This window comes from Ursus americanus, chromosome 1 (assembly GCF_024610735.1).
Source record: "Ursus americanus isolate L20-20 chromosome 1, mUrsAme1.1.p, whole genome shotgun sequence".
Taxonomy (NCBI): Eukaryota; Metazoa; Chordata; class Mammalia; order Carnivora; family Ursidae; genus Ursus; species Ursus americanus.
In genome coordinates this window covers 67,775,963-67,802,129 of record NC_142127.1, presented here as the reverse complement: position 1 = coordinate 67,802,129, position 26,167 = coordinate 67,775,963, and the positions used below count along the sequence as shown (strand labels likewise).

At 35.5% G+C, this 26,167-nt stretch overlaps 1 long non-coding RNA gene across 2 annotated transcripts in view; it reads right to left on the bottom strand.

Annotated features, from left to right (window-relative positions):
• Positions 1-26,167, bottom strand: part of LOC123798154 (uncharacterized) — a 373,819-nt gene that overhangs the window by 70,040 nt on the left and 277,612 nt on the right. For both annotated transcript variants that reach the window (XR_006781187.2, XR_006781188.2), the window contains exon 2: positions 7,684-7,837. This is a non-coding gene — a long non-coding RNA (uncharacterized LOC123798154). The remainder of the gene's footprint in view (positions 1-7,683; positions 7,838-26,167) is intronic.

Here is a 26,167-nt window from a genome sequence, read left to right as displayed (position 1 = left end):
TGTAATGAGAGTGGGTATTACTTAAAACTGATGAATTATAGACCTGTACCCCTGAAAACAAATAATACATTATATGTTAATTTAAATAATACACACACGCACACATAGCATCCTATATAAAACTTAGAGGACAGTAAAAATTGTTTTCAGAATGTGTTTGAACCTTAGTGAACATCAACTTAATATAGACTGCATACACATTGGATATTGTATATGAGTTCCATGGTAACCATAAACCAAAACCTTTAATATATGCACAAAAACAAAGAAATTCAAGCATAACACTGAAGGAAATCATTAAACCACAGAGGAAAGAGAAAGGAAAAAAAAACAGAAAATAACTATAAAAACAGTAAGAAAATTAACAAAAAGGGAGTAAGTTCATATTCATCAATAAGTATTTCAAATGTAAATAAACTAAATGCACAATCCACAGATACTGTGTGACTGAATCCCTTAAAAAAACCAGACCCATCAATGTTCTGCCTACAAGAGACTTACTTCAGACCTACAGACACATACAGACTGAAAATGAAGGGATAGAAAAAAAATATTTCATGCAAATGGAGACAAAAAAACACCCACAAGTGTAGCAATACTTAGACTTTAAGAGAAAGACTCTAACAAGAGACAAAAAAGTTCATTACATAATGATAAAGGGATCAATCCAACAAGAGGATATAACAATTTTACATATCTGTGCCCAGCATAGAAGCACCTAATAAATATGGACAGATTGGTAATACAGTAATAGTGAGAGACTGTAATACCCACTTACATTAATGGAGAAATTCTCCAGATGAAAAATCAATAAGGGAACAGTGACTTTGAATGATACATTAAACCAGGTGGAGTTAACATATACATACAGAATATACATTCTTTTGAAGTGTTCATGGAACAATCTCCAAGATGGATCACATGTTAGGCTACAAAACAAGTCTCAAATTTTAAAAGACTAAAATCAATTACAAGAAAAAAAAATGTAAGAACAAAAACTCATGGAAGCTAAAAGACATGTTGCTAAACAACCAATGGGTCAATGAAGAAATCAAAGAAGAAATCACATACTTGGAGACAAATGAGCATGAAAACACAATAGTCTGAAATTTTGGGGGACACAGCAAAAGCAGTTCTAAGAAGACAGTTTATAGTGCCACAGACCTAACTCAAAAAAAAAAAAAGAGAGAGAGAGACAGAGAAATCTTGAATAAACATTTTGACCTTACACCTAAAGTTCAGAACCAAAAAAGAGGGACAAAGCCCAAAGTTAGTCCAAGAAGGAAAATAATAAAAATCGCAATAGAATAAAGCTGATGCTTTGAAATCAAACAATATTCATAAACATTTAGCCAAACCAATCAAGAAATAAAAGACTCAAAATTAGAAATGAAAGAAGTTACAACTGACACTGGAAATAAAAAGGATTATAAGAAAATACTGTAAGAAATTAAATGTACAACCTAGAAGGATAAATTCCTACAAATGTATTTTATGAGACTGAATCAAGAAAAAAATAGAATATCTGAACAGACTAATTTCTAGGAACAAAATTAAATCGGTAATCGAAAAACTCCCAATAAAGAAAGGTCCAGGACCAGATGGCTTCACCTGTGAATTCTACCTAATATTTAAAGAAGAGTTAATATTATCCTTCTCAACTTATTCCATAAAGTAGATGAAAGGGAGCTTTAAATTCTAAGAGGCCAGCCTTACTCTGATACAAAAAACAGACACTACAAAAAAAAAAAAATAAAATTACCAATTAATAACCCTGATGAATAAATACGTATAAATTCTCAACATAATATTAGCAAATCAAATTCAAAACTACTTTCAAAGGATTACTTACCAACGTCAAATGAAATCTATTCTAGGGATGCAGCAGTATTCACAAATCGATGTGCTGTACCACATTAACAAAGTATACATCTCAGTAAATGAAGAAAAACCATTTGACAAAATTCTATATCTACTCATAATAAAAATTCTCAAAGTGGGCTTACAGGTAATGTATTTCAGCATAATAAAGGACAAATATGAAAAACAGAGCTTTTTCTCCAAAATCAGAAACAAGACAAAGATGTTCACTCTCACCACTTATGTTCAGCATGGCTCTGGATATCCCAGCCACAGCAATTATAAAAGAAAAAGAAATAAAAAGCAACTAATTTGCTAAGAAAGAGGTAAAACTGTCACTATTTGTAGATGATATAATACTATCATAGAAAGCCCTAAGTACTCCACCAAAAAACTATTAGAATAATAAATGAATTCATTAAAGTTGCAGGATATAAAATTAATATACATAAAATCCATTTTGTTTCTATACAGTAATAATAAAATAGAAAGGGACATAAAACAATGCCATTTACACTTGCATTAAAGAAAGTAGAATATCTAGGAATAATTTTAACCAAAGAAGTGTAAGACCTGCACTCAGAAAAGTGTAAGACATTGATGAGAAAAATCAGTGGTGACACAAATAAATGGAAAAATATTCCATGTTCATGGACTGGAAGAATACTGTTAATACTGTCCATACTATGTAAAGCAATTTACAGAGCCAATGCAATCCCTATCAAATTATCCATAGTGTTGTTTTTTTTTTTTTTTCACAGAGCTAGAATGAAAATCCCAAAATTTATATGGAACCATAAAAGATCCTGAATAGCTAAAGCAATCCTGAGAAAGAACAAAACAAGACAAAAAAACACACACAAAAAAAACAGAAGTATCACAATCCAAGATTCCAAGATATATTATAAGCTTGCAGTTATTAAAATATTATGGTACTGGAACAAAAATAGGCATATGGATCAAAAGAACAGAATTGAGTACACAGAAATAAACCCATGCATATGTGGTTAATTTACCTATGACAAAGGAGGCAAGTATATACAATGGGGAAAAGACAGTCTTCAACAAATGGTGCTGGGAAAGCTGGACAGCTACATGCAAAAGAATGAAACTGGATCATTTTCTTAACACCATACACAAAAATAAACTCTGAGTGGGTTAATGACCTAAATGTGAGACCTGAAACTGTAATACTCCTGAAAGAAAACATAAGCCCTAATTTTTTGGACATCAACCTTGGCAATATTTCCAGATCTAGCAATTCAGGCAAGGGAAACAAAAGCAAAAATAAAAACTTGGGACTACATCAAACTGAAAAGCTTTTGCACAGAAAAGGAAACCAACAAAATGACAAGGCAACCTACTGAATAGTAGAAAATATTTATAAATGATATATCCAGTAAGGGATTAATATCCAAAATATATAAAGAACTCATATAATTTGATGCCAGAGAAACAATCTGATTTTTTTTTTAAAAAGTGGACAGAGGACCTGAATATAGATTTTTTTCCAAAGAAGACCTGCTGATAACCAAGAGACACATGAAAAGATGACCAAAATCACTGATCGGGGAAATGCAAATTAGAACCACTATGAGATATCAGCTCACACCAATAAGAATGGCTAGTGTCAAAAAGAAATTACAAGTGTTGAAGAGGGATGTGAAGAAAAGGGAATCCTTGTACACTATGATGGGAATGCAAATTGGTGCAGCCACTATGGAAAACAGGGCCCATATTTAAAAATAGTGTATTATGCACTTAAAATTTTAAGGCGTTGGTCTCTGGTTAAGTGTTCTTACTTCAATAAAACTTAAAAAAATTAGATTTCTTAAAAATAAAAAAAAATGCATCAAACAACATTATCAAACAAATAAAAAGACAACTTATGGAATGCAAAAAAATGTTTGCAAATCATATCTAATAAGGGTTAATATTTAGAATGTATGAAGAATTCTTACAATTGAATATTAAAAAGACAACGCAATTTAAAAAATGGGAAAAGGATTTAAATAGACATTTCTCTCAATGTGATTTACAAAAGATTTTATTGTGTTTAGTTAGCCGCTGTATAGTACATCATTAGTTTTTGATGTAGTGTTCAAAGATTCATTAGTTATGTATAACACCCAGTTCTCATCACAACATGTGCCCTCCTTACAAATGATTTTTTAAAAGATCTTTAACATCATTAAGAGTGCCTGGGTGGCTCAGTCAGCTAAGCATCTGCCTTTGGCTCAGGTCAGGATCCCAGCATCCTGGGATTGAGCCCTGTGTCTTGCTCCCTGCTCAGCGGGAGCTTTCTTCTCCCTCTCCTCCCCACTTGTGCTCTTTCTTGCTGTCTCTGTCCCTATTTCTGTCTATCTGTCTCTCTCTCAAATAAATAAAATACTTTTTTAAAAAAATTAAAAATAAAAATAAAAGATGTTAAGCAGTATTGATAATTAGGAAATATAGTTCAAATCCCATTGAGATACCACTTCATACCCACTAGAAAGTCTATACTAAAAAGGACAGAAAACAAGCATTGGTATAAATGTGGAGAAATAAGAACTCTTATACATTGCTAGTGTGAAAGTAAAATAACAGAATCACTGTGGAGAACAGTTTAGCAATTCTTCCAGGACTTAGAAATAGATTTAACATATAATCTGGCAATTCTGCTCCTTGGTATATACTCAAGAGAAATGAAAATGCATATTCACGTAGGAACTTATACATGAATGTTTACAGTAGCTTTATAATAGCCAAAAGGTTGAAATAACTCAAATGTCCATCCGTAAATGTATAAGTGTACAGATTTTGGTGGATACAATGAGATATTACTTAATCATAATATAGCATGAAATATTAATATATTTTACCATTTGGATGGACCTTGAAAACATTATGCTAAGTGAAATAAGCTGGATACAAAATGCCACATTTTGTTTGATTCCTTTGAAACAAAATATCCATAATAGACAAATCCATAGAATCAGAAGGCAGATTAGTGGTTGTGAGGGCATGGGGCAATGGGCTACAGGAAGTGATTACTTAATGGATATGGAGCATTCTTTTACAGTGATAAAAAAGTGTTCAAACTAGAGATGGTGGTTGCACAGAATTGCAAATGTACCAAATGCCACTGAATTGTACACTTTAAAATGGTTAACTGTGTGTTGTGTGAATTTCCATTAAACACACACATGCATTCACTTAAACGTGCATGAAAATGTGAATTAGACTCTCAATTCTTCAATCTTAAGTTTTATACACTTTCAGCTTCTGGAAAATAGCATTGTTGAAAACATGCTTGCTTCTTGAAAATTATGAGTTAAAAATATAAGGTTCATCCAGATCTTCTTTGGGGTTTATAAAAGTAAAATATATTAATCTAACACTAACATGCCTATGTTATAAGCCTATATTTCCTGAAACGCTTCAATTAAAATTTTGCTGATAGAAATTGAAAAATATGTAATGAGAAATAGCTTCATTTTAAATTACTAAGATTTGTTAGGTATTTTCTACTTTTCATATTCAACTTCTCAAACCATGCATGCCTTCCTTGAGCCAAATAATTTATTTGTATATTCTTATTTTTCCATTACCAATAATTCAATTAAACATAGCCTTAAACACAAATTGTCTTGTTCTCTGACTTATACTTATTTGAAGGTTAATGTAAATGATCTATTTAATACTATTTTCTGAAATAATATCTTCATATGCTCTATCTCAGGCTTCTTCTCAGGAAGGCTATGGCACTTCAGGGAGTTACCTGATCTATGCAAAATGAGCATGAAGCTGTTGCTGTCTTGTTAGCCTATAGGGAGCGACAGAATGAACACCAGGTGCATCCTGTGGTAAGTTTTTGAGTACTGTTCCCCTTTATTTGGAACCATATGACAAACTTGAAATGTACTAAACATTTTATGACAGATACTGAAATAAATCAGGGATTTTTTTTTCTCAAAAAAAGGAAAGTAGTGCGAAGGGAAAGAATTTACAATGAATAGCCATGGTGCATTAGGGGAGAGAATGCTCACCATTATCTTGATTCCTTTTTTTTTTTTTTCCTACAGTATTTCCCACACTTAAATACCTTTCCTTCCAGATTGTTTTAGGAAAGTCTAGTATTCGTGACATAACACATGTCAGGGCAAGGTCACACATAACAGGATGCTTGAAGGAGTACCAATGGACTGGGGAATATAGATTTTAATATCAACAGGTTCAAGTTGCTGACAGATTGGACATACTTGCTAAGACATCTGATCCCACAGGAAAAGTGCATTTCAGAAATTGATAGCTGATCTGACTGTTCTAGTGTACTGGGAAAAGGAAAGGAAAAAGAGTATGTTAAGGCTGAATGAACTTGTAGTTTTCTGATTAAATTTTGTGATTCTGCTTGGTTTTAATTATTAAGAATGTATAATAAACTAAGATAAAAATTAAAGCAATTTTTTTCCATAGAACCTGATTATGTTTTATTTATCAAGCTGGTGACATAGATATAGGAGTATACGAATTTATTAGTTGAGATTTTGGTCTATGAAAGAATAAGACTTCTATGTAGGCCCTTCAAAAAATACATATCCCAGATAAATATTTCCATAATTATGTCCAATACAGTGTCACCATTACAAGGAAAAGATTGTGACAAAACACATAAATATTTTTTCTCTTGAATATAGTGAACCTTAAAGCAGATATCATGTCTCTTAATAGTTTTTTTTTTCCAGTAAATTCCTAAGAATGTTTCTAAAGTAAGAAAGATTCCATCAAAGATGAGGAAAGCAAAGATGAGAACTGTCATTGAGAATTAATGCTAATACAAGGTTTTGAGTGAGGGTACTGATTAATTTACAAGAGGAAGGAAGTTAGTTTTAGAACACATGACAAGATATTTAGGGGTTTTCCTTGAGTCTTTATGTTCAAGAGTAAATTTTTTTTCTCCTTTCTATAGAACTTGCAAAAACCCAAAAATAAAAGCACTTAACATATCAAAAGATTTTTATAAATTCAAATGACAAAACATTTATATTCAAGTGTCATACAGTTCACTCTGTCCCCTTTATAACTATAACTATAACTATATATATATATATATACACACATACACACACACATATATATGTACTTATATACATATGTGTATACCCATATAAATAAAATTTTTACTATGTAGTAAATTTTATTTAGAATGAATAAAAAATCCTTTTAAACTAAAATGTAAAAAGTCATTGTATCAAGATTTTTTATCGAAATGCTTTAAGATACTACTTAAGACCTAATATAATATTTCAATGGCTACTTAAAAAGAAAACCTTGAGCACTGTTGGTATGTGGTAGAGCAGACAGAAAACTACATTATAAAACCAATCATTTTAGTAATCTACATGATTTGGAGATTGTTGCCTGGATCATATAACATTGTGCTCTGTCAGTAAATTGGAATAAACCTTAAGATCTGGTTTTAATTGTAGCGACTCTGGTTATACATCTTATATAATAAGGTTATCATTTTCATTTAACTCATTTAAAGGGCAAATACTACCTTACCTTTCACATAAATATAGTAGTCTCTCCTTATCCATGGGGGGTATATGTTCCAAGACCCCCAGCTGATGCCTGAAACTGTGGATAGTAATGAGCTCTATATATACACCATGTTTTTTTTTCCTATACACACAGACTTATGGTAAAGTTTAATTTATACATGAGGATTGGTGAGAGAATAACAATCACTAATATAAAATAGAACAATTATAACAGCATAATTAAACTTATATGGATGTGATTTCTCCTTCTCTTAAAAAACATCTTAAAACTACTTACCCTTTTCCTTGTGATGATGGGAGATAAAAATGCCTCCATGATGAGGTGAAGTGAAAGGAATGACATGCATATGAGCACTGGGGTTCTACTGACCTGATGATTCATCAGGAGGATTATCTGCTTCTGGACCATTGTTGACTGAGGGTCACTGAAACTGTGGAAGGCAAAACCACCAGTAAGAGAGTGCTATGGTATTCCCCATTTCAAAATTCTGCTTGACCTTTTGCCCCCACTTCAATTGTTTTGACTCTTCCATACTTGAACTTAGATACAGAAGGGGAAACTGTAGTATGGAAATAGGGTGCCCAGATAGTGAATGTAGAAAGTTTTGTCCTAATCCTCCTTCAAGATGGCACAAGCAAGTTTGGGAAAAATTGGAAAGGCATTTTAGCCAATTTGGATATTTATCTACTCTTCTTAAAAGTACTTTTGGGAATCATAATGAACATTTATTTCTCTGTCGCTATCAACTAGACCACTTTTTTTTTTAAATGTTATTTAAAAGATATGTTAGACATAATTACAGAGAATAAGTTATTTTCAATTTCAAAATATTGAGGGCAAAACCATACTATTTCCTTTCTTAACCTTTGGTCAGATTTGTAATATCACCTTGGAGCTAAATATAAATCCTGTCATTTAAAAATATTACAAAAGATTTTCAAAGAATTTTCGTGTTTTTTTTTTTAAGATTTTATTTATTTATTCAACAGAGATAGAGACAGCCAGCGAGAGAGGGAACACAAGCAGGGGGAGTGGGAGATGAAGAAGCAGGCTCATAGCGGAGGAGCCTGATGTGGGGCTCGATCCCATAACGCCGGGATCACGCCCTGAGCCTAAGGCAGACGCTTAACCACTGTGCCACCCAGGCGCCCCAAAGAATTTTCGGTTTTTTAAGAGTTTTTTTTAAAAACTAAAATGTATTTTTATTTCCGTTTTTTTTTTCCACTTTGTCCTTTGCCGCCCCCCACCCTCACCCCCACCATTTACCTTGGTATTACTTTCCTATCTCTGTTGTTTTTCTGTCTCTCTTAAAAATATCTTACATGGTGACAGAGAGATGTTAAAATTTTACACACACACACATATACATGTCAGAAATAACAATAAATCCATATGTCAAATACCCTTATTGTTAATGCTGACTTCCAAAAATAAGTCTCTTAGCACATTCTTCTCATGTTTCCCAATCTACTATTTAACCATTTTTTCCCCTTAATGTTCTGAACTTTTAGTGAAACCTAGTATCTGCTCTTATTCTCTTCAATTCTCTCTTTACTATGGAGAGAAGAGGGGAGGAAATATGAATTCAAGGATTGCATCTACCATATTTAAATAACTTTTCTTAACCAGTGTCTAAATCCTGATACCCATAAGCAGGCTTTATATGTTTTGCATGTATGTCCACAGTTAGTTGTTAAATGAGTACACTGACATTAGAGTCAACGTAAGTATGCATAGTTTATTTTACTTTTACTTTTTAATAAATAATGTATTTTTATTTTCAAGGCAAAATAAAAAGTTCAATACTACATTTTATCTAAATTTAAGAACTCCAAAGAGTCTCATATAAAGAAAGTAGGAATGATCTAAAGTGTGAGCTGAGCTTATTAACTGGAAATACATAAGTGATTTAAGTTTTTGAATAACAATTTTTTTCTAACAATTTAATATAGTTAATGAAATATAATGATCATTTCTACAGCAAGAATTATAATTTTAGACAAAGAACATTTGTGTTATTGATTATATTCCCTTCAAGATCACTCCCATTCCTTCTCAGTTGCCTCTTTAAAGAAAGCACCCTTCAATAATAACTGATCGTCTGATTTTCCAGGTTATATTTTCACCCATCTATTTATTGTACCACTAGTTCATTAAAAGAATGCACAAAACATCTTCTTAATCCTACAGATATATGTATGTGTGTGTGTGTATATATATATATACATATATATATATTTATATTCATTTTTTATGTTGGTAATTCTTAAAATTTACACATTAATCTTTTGTTTCAGAAGTAACTTTGGGATATACTAGATTATAAAATTTAAAACATAACATTTTTAAATATTAAAAAATATTAATATACAAAAAATAAGCAAAATAAACCATTATCATATTTAACATTTCTGTTAATTCAAGAGAGCATCTTGTTCCCTGAAATTGGTCATAGATAACTCCTGAGATATTGATTCCAGCATCTTATAATGAAGGTTCTGTTTTACTTAGATATTAGACAAGTATTACACAAACAAATTGAGATCTGTAGATGCTGACAGTGCCTGCAACAGACATTCACATATTACCAGGCTAATTTTTAAATGGTAGATCCTTTTCTAAATACTAAGACTTAAGAGATACAGGAATTTATCAGACTCAAAAGAGTGCCACAAATGTGATAAGATGGAGTTGAGACGTTTGTTTTTATTTTGGGTAACAAATTATTTATTAAAACTCTAACATGTTGTGAGAAAAAATCCAGGGAAGACAAAATTATTTGACCTGGGAAGTTCACTGAATATTGCTTGATGGTTGATGTGTTTCCTTGGCAACCTCAGACCTAAGCCTCAGAGTTCACTTATTTGTGAAAAAGCATTACTAGCATTGCAGTTTTTTTTCTGTAAAATATAATTCAATGAACAAAAGTGTTAATCTAGATATTTGAGAAAAAGTTTTCAGTTAATTAAAACAAAAATAAAAAACATATAACCTTATATTTTACACCAACAGAAAATATAACATGAAGATTGAAAAATGTGTTTTGGTTTAGACACTTACAGAATAGGGCAGTGTACTGAATCTACCTTCTGTTCTACTACTAAGCCTCATTGGTTGTTTTCCGAAAGACTAATTTAAAAAATTTTTTGTAGGGGAAACTGGGTGGCTCAGTCAGTTAAGCATCCAACTCTTGATTTTAGCTCAGGTAATGATTTCAGGGCCATGGGATAGAGCCTCTCATTTGTCTCTGTGATCAGCATGGAGCCTGCTTAAGATTATCTCTCTCCCTCTGCCCCTCCCCCTCCTCTCTCACTCCCTCTCTAAATAAATAAATAAATGAATAAATAAATAAATGTGTGCGTGTAGTATTTATGCATCTCCTGGTTATAGATGTCAAATATCTATAGGAAAAATTTTACTCATCTTTAATTAAAATAATAGCTATTAAGTCTCTGGTCATACATTTTCAAAGTCATGGTTAAAGAAGCATATATATGATATTTATTAATAGAGTTAATGCAATCTAAATATCAAGATCAATGAATGTATAAGAGATAAAGACCAATGAACCACAAAAGTCTGTGGAGCTGGTTGAGGATACTTACTCTACATATGCTTACTTAGCAGTAACTAGTTTCTGAGGCTGATGCTAATTATAGGAAGCAGTTTACATTGAAATAATTGAGAAAAAATGCATGAGAAGGCAATGAGTCATGTCTAGGGGGAAAAAAGTTTTAAAGATGTTTAGTAGGATATGCAGTTTACTCTAAAGCTGGAGCAATTTCAATATAAATCATTGGTCCCATAAACAGACATTTTCAGGTACTTACAGGAAGCTTCAAAAGTGTTTTTTTTTTTAATTGCAAAGTGGATCTGTGTCATTATTCACAAAATGATAATAAGGATATAACTTTCCATCCATCTATGACAAAATAGTGTTACTTTAATCTGAAGATATTATGTTTCAAAATACAGTAATGAGTAAAATGTGAGCTCAAATTACATTTCAGCAGTAGCACCATGCTTCATTTAAAATAGTAATTCAGGAATATTTCAGAAAATTCAATTAATATTTTGTATAATATTATCTCAGTTATGGAAACAAACATAATAATAAAAATGACAATATTAAGCCTCACTTGTTCTATAAGAGAGGAAAATGATGGATTAGAGCATAACATGAAAGGAAATTATGGATTCTACAGTTCAATGTAACAATGCCCAAAGTCAATAACTGAGGCAGTATATTCTAAGAAGCATGCACTGAGCGTCCTAGAGTGAATAAGACATTGGTATTGCTCAAACAATGCTATTATGAGTAAATACTAATGATGAAACAGAGCTAATTTTTTTAAAAAGTTCACCTCAAAAATATTAATTCCCTCTTTACACACAAACTATCTGAACAGTTCAATACTTTTTATAATGTCTGTGAAAATAGAGCCAGACCATGTGTCTACAATCTCACTGGATTAAGGAAGCATTTTTAAGCTACATGCTACATAACACAAAGCATAGTTTATTAATAAAGGTGGGGAAAAATGCAAAAGCAAAAAAAAAATGATTTCTTGAGTCATTACTGGGTAGATGGAGAAAAAAAGGGCAAGCAGAATGGATTATTCACAGACTAGGTCCAGTTCAATTTGTTTCATATATTGGAAATGCAGGTAAAGTTTCATTTGAACAAAAATTTCATGGTTGAAAAAATAAATGCTCTATTAAAAGACATCAGGTAGTCTATGATAAATCACAAGCAAGGAGATAGATCATCAGTTATTAACATAATTTGCCAAGATAATCACTTTGGGGAGTATGCATGTTTTTGGACTATTCTGAATTATAGGTCAGGCAGTCATAACAAAGTTACTTAGAAATTTAGTTAACATTTTAACACATAACAAATATGTAAGTAGGTGATTTCACATGGAAATGAAAATTCCTTATGTTATAATGATTTTTTGAATGTCCACCCAATCCAGGTGCCTGAAGTGAAGAACTTGAACTCTGTTGCAGATTTGAATGTAATCGTTTCAGACCTTGTGTTCTTGTCATGTAGCACACATTACTATTTTACACCAAAAAGAAACAGTTGACATCATCAGTTCCTTTTTTTTTTCCCCCTAAACAATGACACAGCTTTCTGGCTGCCACCATCTTCTTTTTATTTATTGCTATCTGAAATAATCTTGCCCTAATTATTCAATTTTAGTCTTTGTCCCTTTAAATGTTAAAAAGAAGTTTAGAGTTTCTGCTTATCTTATTCACTTCTGTATCTTCACCCAGAAGAGTGTCTAGCATATTAGTAAGCAGTTAATACATTTTGTTGAATGAATGAATCATTATGACCCATTTGATTTATAACTTAAAATCACTACACCTTAGCATCATAATCTGCATAAGTAAGACTGGAGAGAAAGAAAATCGTATTAAGTGTTTAGATTTTATAAAACACAAAACTGTAAATTTGTGTTTAATACCCAAATATTTGGAGCAAGTGAGAAAAGCTAAGTGAAAGAGAAGAAAACTAGTATTAAACACCAAAAACAAAATATTTCAGTATGTAAGGAGTCTGGAGATAAATGTTATTTCCATGGTAAAAGTCTGTCTATGAAAGTTTTATTTGGTTATGGACAAATTGCAAGCAGGCTGAGGTGGATATCAACAGTCAATAGCAACATCCTTTTTACTATAAACACACTAACACTGATATAAATTAATTAGAAAAATAAATTAGTTTTTAATCAAGATCATAATCACACTGGTGCTCTGCTTTAAGAAACTTTGTATAAAAAATTTCAAGCTAATATGTTAGCCTTGCTAAATGATTTGAATAAAAATATATGTAAGTTTTTGGGGAGGAGTCCAAGATGGCCAAGAAATAGGAGACCTTAATTTCATCTGGTCCCAGGAATTCAGCTAGATAGCTATCAAATCATTCTGAACACCTATGAACTCAATGAGCAATCTAAGAAAAGAATAGCTGAAACTCTACGAATAGAAAAATGACTACTTCCTGCAAGGTAGGAGGTTCAGAGAAGTGAATCTGAGGTGGTATGTGAGAAGATTAACCACATGGAAGGGAGCCTCTGTAAGCTGGCTACTGGCAAGTGATAAGCAGTAGAACACAAAATCAGAACTTTTAGAAGTCTGCTCCAGTGAGGGTTGTTGCTCAGGTGGCTAACCAAGGGTGGAACACTAGCTGGGACAGTGGTGTCTCAGGATTCTTGGGGTCACAGGAAGACCAGGGGTGTTTGAGTGCAGCAGAGCTCCCAGCATCAGAGTGGGGAAGCCAGCTGCAAACAGTGAGCCCAGGAGTGGGCTCTCAGCTCAGGGTTGCCATAAAGCACAAATGACCATACAGTCTGGTGACTCCTTTCTGAGCAGGGGCCAAACAAGCAGCAGACCTGGTGATATCCCCCTTCCTCCAGCATGCCACAAGAGTCTTCAGGGTTTGAAGACTACAAACAGGGTCTTGTCCCTGAGATACAAACACTGGGTCACAGGGTGAGCATAGATTCCGTCCAGAGAACAGGGAGACAGGAATGATTGACTTCTTTTTTCTGAGGATGGACTGAGGGATGGGGATCCAAGCTTTCAGCTCTGAGGCTGGAGATTGGGAAGCTGTCATTTTCATTCTCATTCTCTAAAGTGGCACAGAAAGCCTTCAGGGGGGAGGAGTTAAGATGGCGGAGGAGTAGGGGACCCCTTTTTCAGCTGGTCCCCTGAGTTGAATTGGATAGGTACCAGACCATCCTGAACATCCATGGAATCAGCCTGAGACGCAGGAAGATACATCTGGATCTCTACAAATGAACATCTCCAGCGATGAGTATTGAGGTATGAAGCGGGGAGCCGTGAAACCTCGCACAGATATCGGAAGATAAATAGAAGGGGGGAAGGAGCCACTACGTTCTGGAGCCAGGAAGCAGTAGCACTTGCACTGGGGAGTGGGCTGACTGGCAGACCGGCACCCAAGCGCGAGAGAGCAGACTGAGACCATGAGCCAGGGAATGCGCATGACCAGTCTGAAAACCGGAGTTCCAGAGTGTGCGTGAACCACACTGAAATCGAGCTTCAGAGCGTGCGGGGGTGGCTGGCGGCTGGCGGTGTTAGAAACACAAAGGACAGAGCTGTGCTGGCCCTGGAAGTGAGGGCTGGGATGCTGGGTGTGGGGCACATATCCCGGGACAATGTAGGGTTTAGCAGCACCAACAGAAACAGAGTTAAAGTGGCCAGAAGAGCCCACTGGAGAACAGTCCGCGATCCCTCTGTTCTGAGACAGAGGCTGGGATTCAGCTATTGCTACTCTGACTCTCAGAAGAGGCACAGCAAACTGCCAGGGAAAGCCACCAGAGAACAAAAGCCTGGAAATACCAGCTCACAGTGTGCCCATCCCCTACCCCCCCGCAGGGGACACGGAGACTCTACCCAAATAGGGTTGCCTGAGTATTGGCGTGGCAGGCCCCTCCCCAGAAGGCAGGCTGAAAAATCAAGAAGCCCACATCCCTAAGGTCCCTATAAAACAAGTGCACACGGCCTGGGTCCTGGTCAATAACTTGGGCTCTGGACAACCCCGCAACCTCTCCTCATCAGAATGACGAGAAGGAGAAATCCCCCCCAGCAAAGGAAAAACAATGAGTCTGTGGCCTCTGACACAGAACTAATGGATGTGGATATAACCAACTTATCAGAAATGGAGTTCAGAGTAACAATGGTCAAGATGATGTGCAGACTTGAAAAAAATATTAACGAAAATATTAACGAGAATATAGAATCTCTAAGGGTGGATATGAAAGCGAATCTGGCAGAAATTAAAAATACTATGAATCAAATGCAGTCAAAACTAGATGTCCTGATGGCCAGGGTGAATGAGGCAGAAGAACTTATCGGTGAATTGGAGGATGGGTTAATAGACGAGAAAGCTAAAACAGAAACTTGGCTCAAAAAAACTCCAGTTTCAAGAATGTAGGTGATGGGAGATTACTGACTCAATGAAACATCCCAATGTCAGAATCATTGGCATACCCGAGGGGGTGGATAAAAACAGAGGTCTAGAAGAGATAATTGAACAAACTGTAGCAGAAAACTTCCCTAATCTGGCAAAGGAAACAAGCATTCATGTCCAAGAGGGAGAGAGGACCCCTCCCAAGCTCAGTCACGACAAACCTAGGCCACATCACATCATAGTGCATTTCGCAAATATTAGATCCAAGGATATGGTATTGAAAGCGGCCAGGGCAAAGAAATTTCTCACGTAACAAGGCAAAGGTATCAGAATTACGGCAGACCTGTCTACACAGACCTGGAATGAGAGAAAGGGTGGGGGGTGGGGGGCATTTTTAAAGCACTTTCAGAGAAAAACATGCAGCCAAGGATCCTTTATCCAGCAAGGCTGTCATTTAGAATTGATGGAGAGATAAAGAACTTCCAGAATCGTCAGTCACTGACCAATTTCGTAATCACAAAACCAGACCTACAAGAGATATTAAGGGGGGGTTCTATAAAGGTAAAAAGGCCCCAAGAATGATACAGAACAGAAAGTCACAATCTATAGAAACAAAGACTTTACAGGCAACATGGCTTCATTAAAATCATATCTCTCAATAATCACTTTCAATGTAAATGGCCTAAATGCTCCCATAAATGCCACAGGGTTGCAGATGGGATAAGAAGACATGACCCATCCATTTGCTGTCTACAAGAGACTCATTTTGAACCTAAAGATACATCCAAACTGAAAGTAAAGGGATGTAATACCATCTTTCATGCCAATGGACCTCAGAAGAAAGCTGGGTAGCAATTTTCATATCAGACAGATTGGATTTTAAACTAAAGGCTATAGTTAGAGATACAGAAGGGCAATATATTATTCTTAAAGGATGTATCCAACAAATGGATATGACAATTATAAATATATATGCCCCCAACAGGGGAGCAACTAGATACACAAGTCACCTCTTAACCAGAATAAAAAGACATATAGATAAAAGTACGTTAATAGTAGGGGACCTCAACACTCCGCTACCAGCAATAGATAGATCACCTAAGCAGAAATCAACAAAGAAACAAGAGCTTTGAATGCCATACTAGACGAGTTGGACCTCATAGATATATATAGAACACTACACCCCAGAAACAAAGAATACTCATTCTATTCTAGTGCCCATGGAACATTCTCAAGAATAGACCATGCTCTGGGTCACAAAACAGGTCTCAACCGATACCAAAAGACTGAAAATATTCCCTGCATATTCTCAGACCACAATGCTTTGAAATTGGAAGTCAACCACAAGGAAAAAATTGGAAGAAACTCAAACACTTGGAGATTTAAGAATCATCATGCTCAAGAATGATTCGATAAACCAGGAAATCAAAAATCAATATAAACAATTCATGGAGACCAACGAGAATGAAAAACAATGGTCCAAAACCTATGGGACACTGCAAAGGCAGTCCTAAGGGGAAAATACATAGCCATCCAAGCCTCACTCAAAAGAATAGAAAAATCTAAATTGCAGTTTTTATATTCTCACCTCAAGAAGCTGGAACAGCAACAGAAGAACAGGCCTAATCCACGCACGAGAAAGCAGTTGATCAAGATTAGAGCAGAGATTAATGAATTAGAAACCAGGAGCACAGTAGAGCAGATCAACAGAACTAGAAGCTGGTTCCTTAAAAGAATAAATAAAATAGACAAGCCACTGGCAAGACTTATTCAAAAGAATAGAGAAAGGACCCAAATTAATAAAATTATGAATAAAAAGGGAGAGGTCACAACAAACACCAATGAAATAGGAAGGATTATTAGAAACTTCTATCAACAGCTTTATGCCAATAAATTAAGCAATCTGGAAGAGATGGAGGCCTTCCTGGAAACCTGTAAACTACCAAGACTGAAACAGGAAGAAATTGATTTTTTAAACAGACCAATTAATTATGAAGAGATTGAAACAGGCAAAAAAACCCACAAACCTTCCAAAAAACAAAACGCCAGGGCCTGATGGATTCCTGGGGGGAATTCTACCAAACATTCAAAGAAGAAATAATACCTATTCTCCTAAAGCTATTTCAAAAAATAGAAACAGAAGGAAAACTACGAAACTCATTCTATGAGGCCAATCTTACCTTGATCCCCAAACCAGGCAAAGACCCCATCAAAAAGGAGAATTACAGACCGATTTCCCTGATGAATATGGACGCAAAAATTCTCAATAAGATCCTTGCTGATAGGATCCAAAAGTACATTAAAAGGATTTTCCATCATGACCAAGTGGGATTCATCCCTGGGATGCAAGGGTGGTTCAACATTCGCAAATTGATCAGTGTGATACGTTATATCAACAAGAAAAAAGCCAAAAATAATATGATCCTCTCAATAGATGCAGAAAAAGCATTTGACAAAATACAGCATCCTTTCCTGATTAAAACCCTTCAGACTGTAGTAATAGAGGGTACATTCCTCAATCTCATAAAAACCATCTATGAAAAGCCTACAGCAAATATCATTCTCAATGGGGAAAAGCTAGAAGCTTTTCCCTTAAGATCAGGAACAGGACAAGGATGCCCACTCTCGCCATTATTATTCAACATAGTACTAGAAGTCCTTGCAACAGCAATCAGACAACAAAAAGGGATAAAAGGTATCCAAATCAACAAAGAAGAAGTCAAACTGTCTCTTCACAGATGACATGGTACTCTATATGGAAAACCCAAAAGAATCCACCCCCAAAGTACTAGAAGTTATAGAGCAATTCAGTTATGTGGCAGGATACAAAATCAATGCTCAGAAATCAGTTGCATTTCTATACACGAACAATAAGACTGAAGAAAGAGAAATTAGGGAATCCATTCACAATAGCACCAAAAACCATACGTTATCTTGGAATTAACTTAACCAGAGATGTAAGGGATCTATATTCTAGAAACTACAAATTACTCTTGAAAGACATTGAAGAAGACACAAAAAGATGGAAAAATATTCCATGCTCATGGATCAGAAGAATTAACATAGTTAAAATGTCCATGCTACCCAGAGTAATCTACACTTTCAATGCCATCCCGATCAAATATCAATGACATTTATCAAAGAACTGGAACAAACAGCCCTTAAATTTGTGTGGAACCATAAAAGGCCCCGAATCGCCAAGGAAGTGCTGAAAAGGAAAAACAAAGCTGGGGGCATCACATTGCCAGATTTCAAGCTGTACCACAAAGCTGTGAACAGAAAGACAGCATGGTACTGGCACAAAAACAGACACATAGACCAATGGAACAAAATAGAGAACCCAGAAATGGACCCTTGGCTCTTTGGGCAACTAATCTTTGATAAAGCAGGAAAAAACATCCAATGGAAAAAAGACAGTCTCTTCAATAAATGGTGCTGGGAAAATTGGACAGCTACATGCAAAAGAATGAAACTTGACCACTCTCTCACACCATACACAAAGATAAACTCCAAATGGATGAAAGACCTCGATGTGAGACAGGAATCCATCAAAATCCTAAAGGAGAGCATAGGCAGCAACCTCTACGACATCGGCCACAGCAACCTTTTTCATGACACATCTCCAAAGGCAAGCGAAACAAAAGAGAAAATGAATTTGTGGGACTTCATGAAGATAAGAAGCTTCTGCACAGCCAAGGAAACAGTCAAAAAAACTAAGAGGCAGCCCACGGAAAGGGAGAAGATATTTGCAAATGACACTACAGATAAAAGACTGGTATCAAAGATCTACAAAGAACTTCTCAAATCAATACACGAGAAATAAATAATCAAATCAAAAAATGAGCAGAAGATATGAATAGACAGTTTTCCAATGAAGAAATACAAATGGCTAACAGACACATGAAAAAATGTTCAAAATCATTAGCCATCAGGGAAGTTCAAATCAAAACCAAACTAAGATACCGCCTTACGCCACTTAGAATGGCAAAATTTGACAAGGCAAGATACAACAAATGTTGGAGAGGATGTGGAGAGAGGGGATCCCTCCTACATGGTTGGTGGGAATGCAAGTTGGTACAGCCACTCTGGAAAACAGTGTCAAAGTCCCTTAACAAGTTAAAAATTGAGCTACCCTATGATCCAGCCATTGCACTACTGGGTATTTACCCCAAAGATACAGACATAGTGAAGAGAAGGGACATATGCACCCCAATGTTCATAGCAGCATTGTCCACAATAGCTAAATCATGGAAAGAGCTGAGATGCCCTTCAACAGATGACTGGAATAAGAAGATATGGTCTATATATACAACGGAATATTACTCAGCTATCAGAAAGAACGATTTCTCAATATTTGCTGCAACATGGACGGCACTGGAGGAGATAATGCTAAGTGAAATAAGTCAAGCAGAGAAAGACAATTATCATATAGTTTCTCTCATCTATGGAACATAAGAACTAGGAAGATCGGTAGGAGAAGAAAGGGATAAAGAAGGGGGGGAAACAGAAGGGGGAATGAACCATGAGAGACTATGGACTCTGAGTAACAAACTGAGGGCTTCAGAGGGGAGGGGGGTGGGGGAATGGGATAGGCTGGTGATGGGTAGTAAGGAGGGCACGTATTGCATGGTGCACTGGGTGTTATATGCAACTAATGAATCATGGAGCTTTACATCAATAACCAGGGATGTACTGTATGGTGACTAACATAATATAATAAAAAAATATTATTAAAAAAAGGAAAAAGAAAGCCTTCAGGGAACAAAAGCCACAAAGAGCAAACCAGAGCAGATTATTTAGCCTGGCCGCCTGGCAAGGGCAGTACAATTCCATTCAGGGCAAAAACACTTGATCAATGCAACAGACCCCTCCCCTGGAAGATCAGCAAGAACATCTAGCCAAGACCAAGTTTACCGATCAAGGAGAACTGCAAGACTCTAGCGCTAGAGGATCAAAGCACATGGAATTCACAGCTGTTTTCCCATGATTATTTGGTCTTTCAAATTTAACTTTTTAATTTTTTTTTCTTTTCTTTTGCAACCAATTTCTGGCTTTATCAACTTTTTACAATCTTTTTTATTCTATTTTATTTATTTTATTTACAGTTATATTCTATCCCTTCATTGTATTCAATCTTATTTTGTATATATGTAAGTTTTTCTTTCTTTACATTTTGGTATGAAGTTTCTTCTAACAGACCAAAATATACCCAAAATCTAGTGTATGGCTCTATTCTATTCACCTGTCTGATCATATTCTTTTTTTTTTTCATTTTTTTTTTGTTTTGTTAAAGTCTTTTTTTCTTTTTCAATTTTAGAGTAACATTCTATACTTTCAAAGTATTTAATTTTATTTTTGTATATATTAGTTTTTCTTTCTTCACAATTTTAAGATGTAGTTTCTTCTAACAAACTAAGCAAAACACACTCAGGAGATAGTAGTGTATTATTCTGTTCATCTGACTACTTATAACCTCCTTTTTTCCCCTCTCTCCTTTGTTTTTTCTTGTCTTTTAATTTCCATTTTTACAATTACATTCTATCATTTCATTAATTTTTTTTAAAAGTTTTTATTATTTATTTATTTGAAAGTGAGAATGAGAGAGAGAGAGCATGAGAGAGAGGAGGATCAGAGGGAGAAGCAGACTCCTCTTTGAGAGAACAAGAAGCAGTACTGACTGCCAGGGACTTAATCAGTATGGACATAAGTAAGATTTCAAAACTAGAGTTCAGAATAGCAATTATAAAGATACTAGCTGGGCTTGAAAATGGCATTTAGGACACTATAGAATTCCTTTCTCAAGAAATAAAAGAACTAAAATGTAACCAACTCAATATCAAAAAGGCTATTAATGAGATACAATAAAAAATGGAGACTCTAAATGCTAGGATAAACGAGGCAGAAGAGAGATTTGGTGATATAGGAGACCAAATGATACAGAAGAAAGAAGCTGAGAAAAACTTAAACAATTGCTGGATCACGAGGGGAGAATTCGAGAGATAAGTGATATCATAAAGAAAAACAATATTAGAGTAATTGGGATCCCAGAAGAAGAGGAAAGGAGAGAGAGAGGCAGAAAGTATAGTGGAGCATATTATAGTGGAGAACTTCCCTAATCTGGGGAAGGAAACAGGCATCAAAATCCAGGAGGCACAGAGAACTCCCCTCAAAATCAATAAAGATACATCAATAACTCAAAATATAACAGTGGAACTTGCTGATCTCAGAAACAAAGAGAAAAGCACTGAAAGCAGCTCAAGACAAGAGGTCTGTAAACTGCAAGGGTAGAAATATTAGACTGGCAGCAGACCTATCCACAGAGATCTGTAGGCCAGAAAGCACTGGCATGATATATTCAGAGTGCTAAATGAGAAAAATATGCAGCCAAGAATACTTTATCCAGCAAGGATGACCCTCAAAATAGAAGGAGAGAAAAAAAAAAAAGCTACCAGGATAAACAGAAACTAAAAGAATGTATGATCACTAAACCAGCTCTGCAAGAAATATTAAAGAGGATTCTTTAAGTGGAGAGAGAGCCCTAAAGAACATAGACCAGAAAGGAAAAGAGACAATATACAGAAACAGTCACTTTACAGGTGGCACTAAATTCATATCTTTCAATAGTTACTCTAAATGTAATTGGGCTAAATGCCCCAATCAAAAGACACAGGGTATCAGACTGGATAAAAAAGCAAGACCTATTGATAAACCATCTGCAAGAGACTCATTTTAGACCCAAAGATACCTCCAGACTGAAAGAAAGGGTGTAGAAAACCATTTATCATGCTAATGGACATCAACAGAAAGCTGAGGTAGCAATCCTTATATCAGACAAATTAGATTTTAAACCAAAGACTGTAATAAGAGGTGAGGAAGGGGGAAAAAAAAAAAGATGAGGAAGGACACTATATCATAATTAAAGGGTCTATCCAACAAGAAGATCTAACAAAGTAAATATTTATGCCCCTAACATGGGAGCAGCCAATTTTAAAAGCAATTAATAACAAAATTAAAGACACATTGATGATAATAATACAATAATAGTAGAGGACTTTAAGAACCCCCTCACAACAATGGACAGATCACCTAAGCAGAAGATCAACAAGGAAATAAGGGCTTTGAATGACACACTGGAACAGACGGACATCCCAGATATTTTCAGAACATTCCATCTTAAAGCAACAGAATACACATTCTTCTCAAGTGCACATAGAATATTCTCCAGGAAAGATCACATACTGTGTCACAAATTAGGTCTCAACTGGTACCAAACAATTAGGATCATTCCCTGCATATTTTCAGACCACAATGCTTTGAAAGTGGAACTCAAACACAAAAGGAAATTTGCAAAGAACTGAAATATATGAATGCTTAAGAGCATCCTACTAAAGAATAAATAGTTCAACCAGGAAATTAAAAAAGAATTTTAAAATATCATGGAAACAAAGGAAAATGAAAACACAACTATTCAAAATCTTTGGGATGCAGCAAAGGTGGTCCTTAGAGGAAAGTATATAGCACTATAAGCCTTTCTCAAGAAACAAGAAAGGTCCCAAATATTCAACCTAACCTTACACCTGAAGGAGCTTGGGAAAGAACAGCAAGAACTAGCAGGAGAAGAGAGATAATAAAGATTAGTGTAGAAATCAATGAAATAGAAACCAAAAGAACAGTACAAGAGACCAACAAAACTAGGAGCTGGTTCTTTGAAAGAATAAGATTGATAAACTCCTGGCCAGACTTACCAAAAAGAAAAGAGAAAGGACCCAAATAAATAAAATCATTAATGAAAGAGGAGAGATCACAATGAACACTAAAGAATTATACAATTATAAGAACATATTATGAGCAACTATATGCCAACAAATTAGACAATCTGGAAGAAATGGATGCATTCCTAGAGACACGTGTGAGCTACCAAAATTGAAACTGGAAGAAATAGAAAACCTGAACAGACCCATAACCAGCAAAGAAATTGAAGCAATAATCAAAAATCTCCCAACAAACAAGAGTCCAGGGCCAGATGGCCTCCCAGGGGAATTCTACCAAACATTTAAAGAATTAATACCTATTCTTGTGAAGCTCTTTCTAAAATAGAAATGGAAGGAAATTTTCCAAACTCTTTCTATGAGGCCAGCAAACCTTTGATCCCAAAACCAGACAATGACCCTACCAAAAAGCAGAATTATACACCAGTAACCCTGATGAACATGGATGCAAAAATTCTCACCAAAATACTAGCCAATAGGATCTAATAGTACATTAAAAGGATAAGTCACCACGACCAAGTGAGATTTATTCTGAGGCTGCAAGAATGGTTCAATATCCACAAATCAATCAGTGTGATAAACTACATAAATAAAGGACAAGAAACATATGATCCTCTCAATAGATGCAGAAAAAAAGATTTGACAAAGTACAGCATCCATTCTTGAATAAAACTCTTCACAGTGTAGGGATAAGGGGAACATGCCTCAATATCATAAAAGCCATATACAAAAAGCCCACAGCAAATATCATTCTCAGCAGGGAAAAACTGAGAGCTTTTCCCCTAAGGAGGAATATGGCAGGGATATCCACTATCACCACTGTGGTTCAACATAGTACAAGAAGTCCTAGCTTCAGCAAGCAGACAACAAAAAGAAATCAAAGGCATCCAAATCGGCAAAGAAGTCAAACTCTCACTCTTTGCAGATGACATGATAGTCTATGCAGAAAACCCAAAAGACTCCACCCCAAAATTGCTAGAACTCATACAGGAATTCAGCAAAGTGGCAGGATATAAAATCCATACACAGAAATCAGTTGCATTTCTATACCCTAACAATGAGACAGAAGAAAGAGAAATTAAGGAGTTGATCCCATTTACAATTGCACCCAAAACCACAATATGCCTAGGAATAAACCTAACCAAAGAGGCAAAGGATCTGTATTCAGAGAACTACAGAATCCTCATGAAAGAAATTGAGGAAGACCAAAGAAATGGAAAAACATTCCATGTTCATGGGTTGAAAGGACAAATATTCTTAAAATGTCTATGCTACCTAGAGCAATCTATACATTCAATGCAATCCCTATCAAAATACCATCCACTTTTTTCACAGAGCTGGAACAAATAATCCAAAAATGTGTATGGAATCAGAAAAGACCCTGAATAGCCAAAGGAATGTTGAACAAGAAAACCAAAGCTGGCAGCATCACAGTTCTGGACCTCAAGCACTGTAACAAAGCTGTAATCATCAAGACAGTATGGTACTGGCACAAAAACAGACATATAGATCAATGGAACAGAACAGAGAACCCAGAAATGGACCCTCAACTCTATGGTCAACTAATCTTTGACAAAGCAGGAAACAATATCCAATGGGATAAAAGTCTCTTCCACAACTGCTATTGGGAAAATTGGACAACCACATGCAAAAGAATGAAATTGGACCGCTTCCTTACACCATACCTAAAAATAGAGTCAAAATAGATGAAAGACCTAAATGTGAGACCAGAATCCATCAAAATCCTAGAATAGAACACAGGCAGCAAACTCTATGACCTGGACTGCCGCAACTTCTTGCCAGACACATCTCCGAAGGCAAGGGAAACAAAGCAGAAATGAACTATTGGGACTTCATCAAGATAAAAACCTTTTGCACAGCAAATTCAGAAACAGTTGACAAATTCAAAAGACAACTGACAGAATGGGAGAAGATATTTACAAATAACTTATCAGATATAGGGCTAGTATCCAAAATCTAGAAAGAACTTATTAAACTCAACACCTAAAGAACAACTAATCCAATCAAGGAATTGGGCAGAAGACATGAATAGACATTTCTGCATAGAAGACATTCAAATGGTCAACACATGAAAAAATGCTCAACATCACTTGGCATCAGGGAAATACAAATCAAAATGACAATGAGATACTACCTCATACCAGTCAGAAGGGCTAAAATTAACAAGTCAAGAAATGACAGATGTTGGCAACGATGTGGAGAAAGGGAACCCTCTTACACAGTTGGTGTGAATGCAAGCTGGTGCAGCCACTCTGGAAAACAGTATGCAGGTTCCTCAAAAAGTTGAAAATAGAGCTACACTATGACCCAGCAGTTGCGCAACTGGGTATTTATGCCAAAGATACAAATGTAGTGATCCAAAGGGGCACCTGTACCCCAATGTCAATAGCAATATCCACAATAGCCACATTATGGAAAGAGCGCAGATGTCCATTGACAGAAGAATGGATAAAGAAGATGCGGTGTATATATAGAATGTAATATTACACAGCCATCAAGAAAATGAAACTTTGCCATTTGCAATGATGTGGATGGAATCAGAGTGTATTATGTTAAGAGAAATAAGACAATTATAAGATCTCATTCATAAATGGAATTAAACAAAACAGAAGATCATAGGGGAAGAGAGGAAAAAAATAAAACAAGATGAAACCAGAGAGGGAGACAAAGCATAAGAGATTTTTTTTTAAGATTTTATTTATTTATTTGACAGAGAGAGACACAGCCAGCAAGAGAGGGAACACAGACAGGGGGAGTGGGAGAGGAAGAAGCAGGCTCCAGCAGAGGAGCCTGATGTGGGGCTCGATCCCAGGACTCCGGGATCATGCCCTGAGCTGAAGGCAGATGCTTAATGACTGAGCCACCTAGGTGTCCCAAGAGATTCTTAATCATAGGAAACAAACTGAGATTGCTGGTGGGTAGTGGGGTTAAGGAATGGGGTAACTGGGTGATGGACGTTAAGGAGGGCATGTGATATAGTAAGCATCGTGTATTATATAAGACTGTTGAATCACAGACCTGTACC